Source organism: Lolium rigidum, chromosome 5, assembly GCF_022539505.1.
Source record: "Lolium rigidum isolate FL_2022 chromosome 5, APGP_CSIRO_Lrig_0.1, whole genome shotgun sequence".
Lineage (NCBI taxonomy): Eukaryota > Viridiplantae > Streptophyta > Magnoliopsida > Poales > Poaceae > Lolium > Lolium rigidum.
Window position 1 is genome coordinate 186,817,060 of NC_061512.1, and position 10,843 is coordinate 186,827,902.

The window sequence follows — 10,843 nt, forward strand, 5'->3', positions numbered from 1 at the left end:
TAAAATCCAAATTCTAAGTTACAAGTGCTCCCCCGCATGCAAACTTTAGCTAGTAGCTTGTACTTATAGACATGCTATTTGGCGGGAGAGAGAGGAACGACGGGAACAAACTGATGGGCATCTCGCTTCTTGTTGAGGCAATAATGATACAGAGGAGAATGGATGGTTGAGATGAGTGGTCCCATGGATTAGTGACGTGGATTAACTTATTAATTGCTTTCCGCTGATTACTAAAGTGTCAACACCCGGATTTTTAATTCCAGATGCCTATTGTGCCATACATCGCAATCCCAGGAAGATTGTTTTTGCGAGACATAATAGTCGATATCACAAAACATTATTCATTACAAACCATAATCGTCTTACAACAAGGGATCTCATGATCCAATTTAAAACAACATTTGATCTACAGATCAAATACAAAATACATAGCGGAAGAAACGTAGTAGCGGTCCATCTGTTCCACAGGCAACGCTTGACGTTGGGAGGTGATCCTAGTTATCATAGACGTCCTGCTGTCCATCTTCCTGGTACTTGGTTCTCCTTCTTCATAGTCCGGCCATTTGAATAGCCAGGGACAAAGCCATGAGTACTTTATAAAGTACTCGCAAACTACCACTAATAGAAGTACTAGTAGCTCTAATAAGGGTTCTAAGCTTCTAGGTTTATTTGCACAAAGCTAGTTTGATTTCCTCAACACTTAGTAGTTAAAGACTCTCTATTTGCTTAAAATTACTCAAGTGGGAACATTAGTGTCATTCCCACAACTTGGGGGTAGTCAAGTCAAGTTCACCTTTCAAGTCATAAGTCATTTTCAAAACATCTGACAACGGAACAGTATGGCCATCTAACTGTCCATGACCGCGGACACGGCTATTCGAATAGTTTAACAGTCTGCAGAGGTTGTACACTTGTGCCGCAACTTTTGATTGCATCCGTCAGAGATAACCATGAATAATCATACTCAGTATGCGGATCATCAACCATTAACCTTTCACTTACATACCCTAGTATAGGCACCTCCCCTATGAGCTTGGCCTCCTAGTGATGGCAATCTGCCCTCCTAGGAACTGCACAGGGCTTGGGTAGGAGATTCATCTCTTTTTCACGTCATTTCATTTTTCAATGGAGGCAGCCTTAGCATAACCTCTATGACGCTTGTTCAGAGGGAACCCATACTAAAATACATAAATTTCCAGCTAAGCCTTACTCATTATCAGGTATTGTGGGGGTACTCTAAAGTTGGAATGGTATCGCATCCGAACCCAACCATCAGTTTTTGTCAAATTCACCTTGTCACTTCAAAAGTCATATTCACCTTCAAAACTTTCAGTAGAATGACTCATCATTCTAAGGTTTTCAAAGTCATTTGACTCACATGTTCCCACCTAGAGTAGTCCATTTTAGTTTTAGCACTAGCAACTAGTCATGAGGGGTGCTAACTAAATTTTAGCTATCTAGGCTAAGTTTGAAGCTCTTGTGGCACTCTATACTTAGACAAACGTTAAATACAACAAGTAAGCCTTGGTAACCACAGTAAAAGTATTACAAGATAAAAACTTGGACTTGGAAGAATAAAACTTGAAAAACAAAAATACTAGTGCCTTGGTATCTTGCACTAGTAGCTGGCATTAGTAGAGCTTGCTCATGGTAATATCTTGTATTGGTAATAACTTGCCTTGGTTGGTACAATGATCAAAGTGTTCCTCCTTTTTTTCGTAGAAGACCTCCTCCTCCTCGTAGCCTTCGGTACTAGCGTCTATAAACGGATACGAGGTATACAATCACTAAACAATACTTAGGTAGACTATTTAGCCATAATGGCTCACACAAGATGATCTATTATCATCACAAGAAGTAATACTAGGGTTTCCATTTATTTCTTTTGAAAAGTAATTTTCTCTCATTGAAAATTACTAAGATTTAATATCCTCAAATAATAAAATATGAGGCCATGTAACAAAAGTCATCACCTCACATAAAATTACGTGGGAAAGCAATTTAAATGAGATGCTACATCTCATAGATTTTAAATACTATTTTTGAAATAATTTAAATGGGCTAGAAATAGCCACATAGCCATTATTTGAATCTAGCCCATGATCATATGAAACAACCATGTCACATTTTTACATATTCAAATAGAGTATTTGAAATGTGAATTATGAGAGGTGGAATCACCTCAAAACACATTAACGTTGATTTTATAAAAATGTTTGAATTTGGCAAAGGTACTGCCTTGTTATTTTTATTGCAATTGTTCTCTAACAAATAAAAGGTTGAGACTAGTGGGGTTGGATAGATATTTTCATCTACTTTCACACAAAATTTGAATCATTCAAATTGGCTTAGTATATTTGTTTTTATTCAATTTTGAACAGGACACTAGTATTTGAATTTAGGTTAAAAGAATTAAACGAATTTTGAATTTATGGGCTAGGTGGGAAAATGGAAATGGGCCAGAGACAGAGTTAACTGGCCGGCCCAGGGGTGCGTCTCGCGCATGCGGACGGCCTGACACTGGATTCCGCATGTCAGTGGGTTATAAAATCCGAAACGGTATGCGTGAAAGGGAGCCGCGTAGGATTAGAAACACGATCGACGGCCGAGGCTCGTCGTCGTCGACGAAGGACTCAAACCCTACTGGCGGCGAACCTAGGGGGTCGGAGGGCTCACCGGTGGCCGGCGATGGTCGGGGTTGGCGGTGATCGACGTGGAAGAAGACGGCGAGGCTCCTGGTACCGGCGGTAGCTCCTGGGGTGGCTCCAATCGTCGGCGAGCTTGCGGTGGTGCTGGCGGAGCTCCGGCGAACAATTGGTGCTCTGTTGGTGGAATTGGGAAGGGGCAGTGCTCGAGGAGGATCAGGGAGAGAAGGAGAGTGAACTGGTGTGAAGAAATCGAGCGGGGGAGAGCTCCTTTTATAGCTTGGCGAGCAGCTGCGGGAGGTCACGGGAGTCGACCATGGAGGTGGCGCTCTGGGCTGCGAAAGGGCAAGGCGAGGAGCGAGGACGATGTTGTGTCATCTGGCGGTCCTTGTGGTGGTCCTGGCGCAGCAGGGGGTGGACGGGAGCGTGCGGCGACGTCGGTGTCCGTGTGGTACTGTGGCGGTTGGTCGTCGACGGTGACGACGGCTACAGGGCTCCTCGAGCCAAATGGTCGTGTCTGGGAGGGAGCTGGTGCAGTGGAGATGCTACGGTCGGAAGCAGAGGTCAAGGGGAGGTCTGAGTCGACGGGGCGAGGCTGTGCTCTGGCGTGCTCTGGGACGTGGCCGTTCACGCACTGGCGTCCCTGGGTGGCGTGGGCACGTCCTGGCCTGGGTTGTGCTGGTCTCTCCTTGGCCAATGGCTTGTACCAGAAGGGTCAGGAGAGTAAGGGGTAGCTCCAGGACATGGTGAGGTAGGCTAGGGAACAGAGGAGAGAGGAGTGGCATTATGGTTGGCATGATGTCATGGCATGACCCTGCCATGACGATGATCACCAGGGAACAGTGGTGCAAGGGCTTGCCATTTTTCAGAGGGTTCAAGGAGGCACTGAGGTTGACCATTGGGGATAGGGTTTAGGCTAAAACACACTGGTTTTTAGAGTGTATGTACTTATCTGAATCATGCACACCAGGTGTTCGACACAATGGCCGCAAGAGAAACTATTTTGAATTTTGCCAAAATATTTTATGGGTGTTACTCTAATATTGTTTGACATACCTTGGTGGCATTGGTTTGCAAAATGAAGCTGATTTGGTGAAATTGAAATTTGGGATGATCTTAAATCTGTTTCACTGTTGCTACTTTGGATGGTTATTATAAGCAATTGAATATGAACTTGCAAGGTTGGTCAACACCAATGTGATCACCTTGATGTGTTCTTGGATGATGAGCAAAGAAATGGAAAAGTTTAGTTTAGAAAATGTTTACTACAGTGGCTCAAAGTAGGCATCCTGATATAATTGTCAAAAGTGACCATTATCATATGTGACTTGATTTTCATTTTTCATTTTATCTGTTTTGCTTTTCTTTGACTCAAATGTTATTGTTTTGAGTTTATTAATGTTTTCAACCATCTACACAAAATAACCATGGCATAGGTTAATATTTGCAAATGTGGCCATAGGCTCATATATGATTCTATTTTTATTTTATTTCATTTTTCTTTGTTTCTCTTGGATCCAAATAGGCCTGGTTTAGGGTTTATAAACATTGTCAAATACTTCAAACAAACATCATGGCAACCTCACAACATACATGCATGAACACTATGCGCCACACTTTAAATTAATCCAAGTTTTTGTTGGCTCACAATTTTGAAATAAGGAAATTTTGATTTTCTTCTTTGCTTTGAATTTTTGGGATGTTACATAAAGTCTCCTAATAACATATCCCTCCCACACTAGGGAATCGTTCCATGTTTCTAGGAGCCTTTATTTAGTCTGTTTGGTTGTTTCCAATTAATGGCATGTACATCTAGGAGTCTCCCTTTGATTTATTATTTCCATCGCATCTTAGTAGCCTCCAGAGTCCTCTGCTTCCTTTGGTTGTATCCATCCAATGGAAGCTCCTTGTCCTTTCCATCCAATGCTATTCTTTGTTTCATTTTTTTCAATGTACTTGTTTCAATACTTTCCCAGGTGAAGCGCTACTTTCCAAATAGGTGAATCTAAAAGAATTTTGACCGGCTAGAGAGAATAAATGTTACTTCTAACCTAGAGGTAATTTGGATCGGCTCATGATTTTTCTTTGAGTTAGTCAAAATATTGTTGCTTTCGATCAGCTAGAGGTAATAATGGTGCAAACTAGAAAACAAATAATCGGAGATTATGTGTTCACAACTACTAATTTTCCTCTGGCGTGATAGGAAAAGTAGAAACAAGAGGCAGAATTGTACACATCATTATTTTCCAATGTATTATCGAATGATTCAGAACAAGTTCACCTTCACTCATTATTTTTCTCTTGCCGTTGGTAATAATATGTATGTATAGATATTTACATGTTGCAAATCAATGTACCAGAACCACATGACCTATCATCTCATATCTACATTATAGTATCTCGGAGCACCTTTACTTCGCAAAATAATCAACACAAACATACACAACTGTGGGGTACACTAGTAACCCTTAAATCTCAGCCCTAGGCGTCACCCTTATTCTATTTTGACTCTTGCATCTTGGACCTCTGTACAGGCGGCATAGAGGTACCCTTTTGTGACACTTGGTTGAAACATATGTTATGCAATGATAATCCATGTAAATCCAAGCTAATTAGGACAAGGTGGGAGCACTATTGGTAATCTATGCATGAGGCTTGCAACTTATAGGATGTCTTATACATAACACATATGATTTATTACTACCGTTGACAAAATTGTTTCTATGTTTTCAAAATGAAAAGCTCTAGCACAAAAATAGTAATCCATGCTTCCCTCTGCGAAGGGCCTTTCTTCTACTTTATTGTTGAGTCGGTTTACCTACTTCTTTCTATCTTAGAAGCAAACACTTGTATCAATCGTGTGCATTGATTCTTACATGTTTACCTATTGCACTTGTTATATTACTTTGTGTTGACAATTATCCATGAGATAAACATGTTGAAGTTGAAAGCAAGCTGCTGAAACTTATATCTTCCTTTGTGTTGCTTCAAAACTTTCTACTAAGAATTTATTGCTTTATGAGTTAACTCGTATGCAAGTCTTATTGATGCTTGTCTTGAAAGTACTATTCATGAAAAGTCTTTGCTATATGATTCAGTTGTTTATTCATTGTCTTTACCATTGCTTCGAATCACTGCATTCATCTCATATGCTTTACAATAGTATTGATCAAGATTATGATAGCATGTCACTTCAAAAATTATCCTTGTTATCGTTTACCTACTCGAGGGCGAGTAGGAACTAAGCTTAGGGATGCTTGATACGTCTCAAACGTATCTATAATTTCTTATGTTCCATGCTACTTTTATGATGATACTCACATGTTTTATACACACTTTATGTCATTATTATGCATTTTTCGGCACTAACCTATTGACGAGATGCCGAAGAGCCAGTTGTTGTTTTCTACTGTTTTTGGTTTCAGAAATCCTACAAAGGAAATATTCTCGGAATTGGACGAAATCAACGCCCAGGGTCTTATTTTTCCATGGAGCTTCCAGAAGACCGAAAGGGTTACGAAGTGGGGCGACGAGGCGCCGCCACCATAGGGCCGCGCGGCCAGAGGGGGGGCCCGCGCCGCCCTATGGTGTGGGCCCCTCGTCAGCCCTCCGACTCTGCCCTTCCGCCTACTTATAGCCTTCGTCGCGAAAACCCCTGTACCGAGAGCCACGATACGGAAAACCTTCCAGAGACGCCGCCGCCGCCAATCCCATCTCGGGGGATTCAGGGAGATCGCCGGCGGCACCTGCCGGAGAGGGGAATCATCTCCCGGGAGGACTCTTCACCACCATGATCGCCTCCGGATTGATGTGTGAGTAGTTCACCCCTGGACTATGGGTCCATAGCGGTAGCTAGATGGTTGTCTTCTCCTCATTGTGCTATCATGTTAGATCTTGTGAGCTGCCTATCATGATCAAGATCATCTATTTGTAATGCTACATGTTGTGTTTGTTGGGATCCGATGAATATGGAATACTATGTCAAGTTGATTATCAATCTATCATATATGTGTTGTTTATGTTCTTGCATGCTCTCCGTTGCTAGTAGAGGCTCCGGCCAAGTTGATACTTGTAACTCCAAGAGGGAGTATTTATGCTCGATAGTGGGTTCATGCCTCCATTGAATGCGGGACGAGTGACAGAAAGTTCTAAGGTTGTGGATGTGTTGTTTCCACTAGGGATAAAATATCAATGCTTTGTCTAAGGATATTTGTGTTGATTACATTACGCACCATACTTAATGCAATTGTACGTTGTTTGCAACTTAATACTTGGAAGGGGTGCGGATGCTAACCTGAAGGTGGACTTTTTAGGCATAGATGCATGCTGGATAGCGGTCTATGTACTTTGTCGTAATGCCCTGATTAAATCTCATAGTAGTCACATGATATGTATGTGCATTGTTATGCCCTCTCTATTTGTCAATTGCCCAACTGTAATTTGTTCACCATACATGCTATTTCTTATCGGAGAGACACTACTAGTGAACTGTGGACCCCGGTCCATTCTTTACATATGAATACAATCTACTGCAAACATTGTTCTTTACTGTTCTTCGCAAACAAACATCATCTTCCACACTATACATTTAATCCTTTGTTTACAACAAGCCGGTGAGATTGACAACCTCACTGTTACGTTGGGGCAAAGTACTTTGATTGTGTTGTGCAGGTTCCACGTTGGCGCCGGAATCCTTGGTGTTGCGCCGCACTACACTCCGTCAACAAAGACCTTCACGTGATCCTTGACTCCTACTGGTTCGATAACCTTGGTTTCTTACTGAGGGAAAACTTGCTGCTGTACGCATCACACCTTCCTCTTGTGGTTCCCAACGGACGTGTGCTTCACGCGTATCAACCTCCTCGTGATGTCTTGGATCCCATCCGAGACTCCGAACAAACTTTGTCTCCATCTCATATTCCGAATCTACTTATGCGACATCGAACCTTAAGCGTGTCACCATACGGTTCGTGAACTATGCGGACATGGTCGAGACTTCTCTCCGACCAATAACCAATAGCGGGACCTGGAGATCCATAATGGCTCCCACACATTCAGCGTTAACTTAGTGATCGATTGAACCATTTACATACGATATTGATTCCCTTACGCACGCAATACTTTACTTGTCCGAGGTTTGATCATCGGTATCTCCATACCTTGTCCAACCTCGTTACCGACAAGTACTCTTTACTCGTACCATGGTTTGTCATCTATTGTGACTCAGTCACATGCTTGCAAGCTAATCAGACGACATTCCACCGAGAGTGCCCAGAGTATATCTATCCGTCATCGGGATGGACAAATCCCACTATTGATCCATATGCCTCAACACACACTTTCCGAATACTTAATCCCATCTTTATAACCACCCATTTACGCAATGGCGTTTGATGTAATCAAAGTACCCTTCCGGTGTAAGTGATTTACATGATCTCATGGTCGAAGGACTAGGTAACTATGTATCGAAAGCTTATAGCAAGTTGAACTTAATGACTTGATCTCATGCTACGCTTATTTGGGTGTATGTCCATTATATCATTCACCCAATGACATAACTTTGTTATTAACAACATCCAATATTCATGATCACGAAACCATGATCATCTATTAATCAACAAGCTAGTTATATAAGAGGCTTACTAGGGACTCCTTGTTGTTTACATAACACACATGTATCAATGTTTCGGTTAATACAATTATAGCATGGGATGTAAACATTTATCATGAACACTAAGATATAACAATAACTAATTTATTATTGCCTCTTGGGCATATCTCCAACGAGTCTCCCACTTGCACTAGAGTCAATAATCTAGTTTACATTTGTAAAGATATAACACCTTGGCCTTCTGGTGATTATCATGTTTTGCTCACGGGAGAGGTTTTAGTCAACGGATCTGACACGCTCAGAAACGTATGTATTTTTCAATTCATTTTCGTCTCAACGCATCACTCATTTTCCAAATGAGTCGGCATTAAATATATATGCTTAGTCCTCTGGTGGAACCTTAATTCCGCGGTCTGAAAGAAGTCACTAATAATGTCACACACAATATAGCTTCAAAGTTTTGACACTATCGGAACTACACCAAATTCTCAAAGAACTCCTCGACTTAACATCCTCAGTCATTGTCAAAACAATGACATACTCTGCCTTTGTTTGTAGAATCCGTCACAATATTTAGAAATCATCTAAATCTAGCATAGATTTCTTCTAGCTCATTGTGCTACCTTTTAAACAACACTTAGCCTAATTGAGATTGAAATTTTATTTTTATATGAGACCAAACTAATATCGGTGCAACACCTTACAGCGATTTGTTTGTCATCACCCATACAAAACTATATATATATATATCATTGGTTCTTCTAAAGCACTCAGGGATATTATTACTGTTGTCCAATGATCATTGCATGAATCATTCTGGTATATGCTCGTAACACTTTAGAGCACAGGACATCTGATTTTGTACATATTATTCGTGATCTAAAATCACTCATGTGTTTTTACACATCGAGTGTTAAATACACTCAAGTCTTGTTAAACCTTCACATGGAAAAGAACATCTTCTTAATATTTTTATATTGAACTTACTTCAATATTCATTCTATGTACTTTGACTTAAACTTATTATGTGTTTCAATCTATCTTCATAGATCTTGACACTAAATATGTTTCAGTCCATATTCTTTCACTGAAGTTAATTCTCAATCAAACCTTTTAATCACATCAAGTAAATAATTACATCATCTATAATCAATGATATGTCATCCACATATAATATTATAACTATGTCTCAGCGCTCCCACTTAATTTCTTGCAAAAGCAAGCATCTTCATTGTTTCTGATGAAATCAAAACTCTTTGATTATTTCATCCGGTGAAGATTCCAACTCCGTGATACTTACTTCATCCAGTGAAGTTTGTATACCTATCTAGTATTCCACGGACTAGCAAAACTCTTGGTTTGTATCTAGTATACATCCTTTGATATGGGCACGGAGGCCTATGTGGAGCCCAATTTCAGGACTCCACCAACCTAGGTGGTACGCCATCAAGGATTCAGGAGTGACACGCTAGGACGACCTACGCCATGTAATAGTTAAGTCTAAGGTTGTGTCATTCATTCTATGTTAGGAAATAATGTAGCCAGGTCATGCTGTGGGCCATCTAGGGTTTTAATAGAGTCCGTTTGACTTGGGCCTGTCCAAGTCGAACTAGGTTAGGCCCAATAAGGGGCCGGCCGGCCAGCTCTCCCTCTCATATAAGGAGATGGCACGGCTAGGGTTTAGAGTAGTTCAAGTTTAGTCTAAAGATTAGGGTTTCCCTATTGCGTGTGATCACGTGTATCATCCCTCCGGGGGTACGGCGCTGCCGTTATCTATTATATCCGCTGCGAAGGTTCTTGTGTTCATCAAGGATTGTCTAGCTCTTGGTTTGAGGCGTATCGTTCATCGATCCGTTGCTTGCTGGATTCGTTCCCTCTTCTCCAGGCTGCGTTCATCGCGTTGTTGGGAGGATTCTCTACCCCAGGTTCTCGCTGTGAAAGATCGGGCATCAATTAGGAGGATCCACTGGGTTCTTCCCACATCATCTGGTATCAGCTTTCTGGGTTGCTCACGGCGAGGTGTTGTTGATCGATCTCTTTGATCGGTTTGCATCGGAGAAGATTAGCTCTAAGATCGGAGGAGTTTGGCTCTCGGTCGAAGGAGGTTGGTTGGAGGAAGTTTGGCATAGTTTGGTGCAGTTTGGAGGTCATCCATGGCTGTTTCGGAGGTCAAGATCGCGAAAAATCGCGACCAGAATCGGGAAGAAGACGAAATTTCGCGACCAGGAAAAAGCTGGTCTGAAATCCGGTCAACCGGGCCGATGACGAGGCAGCTTGGCGTAGAACCCGGTCAACCGGGCGTCAAACCGGGAAGTTCGCAAAAATTCGTCCGGTTGTGTTCCGGTGCGATGCATCCGGTTGGCGACCGGTCAACCGGGCCAGCGACCGGGCAGGCCGGTCTGGAAGCCGGTCCAACCGGGCCCTGGGCCGGGTTGGCTCAGACTGCTGCGGTTTTTCCTCCGGCGGTTTCTCCTGTTGCTGCGGTGGATTCTCCGGTGATGCTAGTTCATGCTGTTGATGATGTTCTTGATTCATTTGCAGACGATGTGCGTGGCATACGGTGTTCGCGTGGCACGAAGGCCGGTTA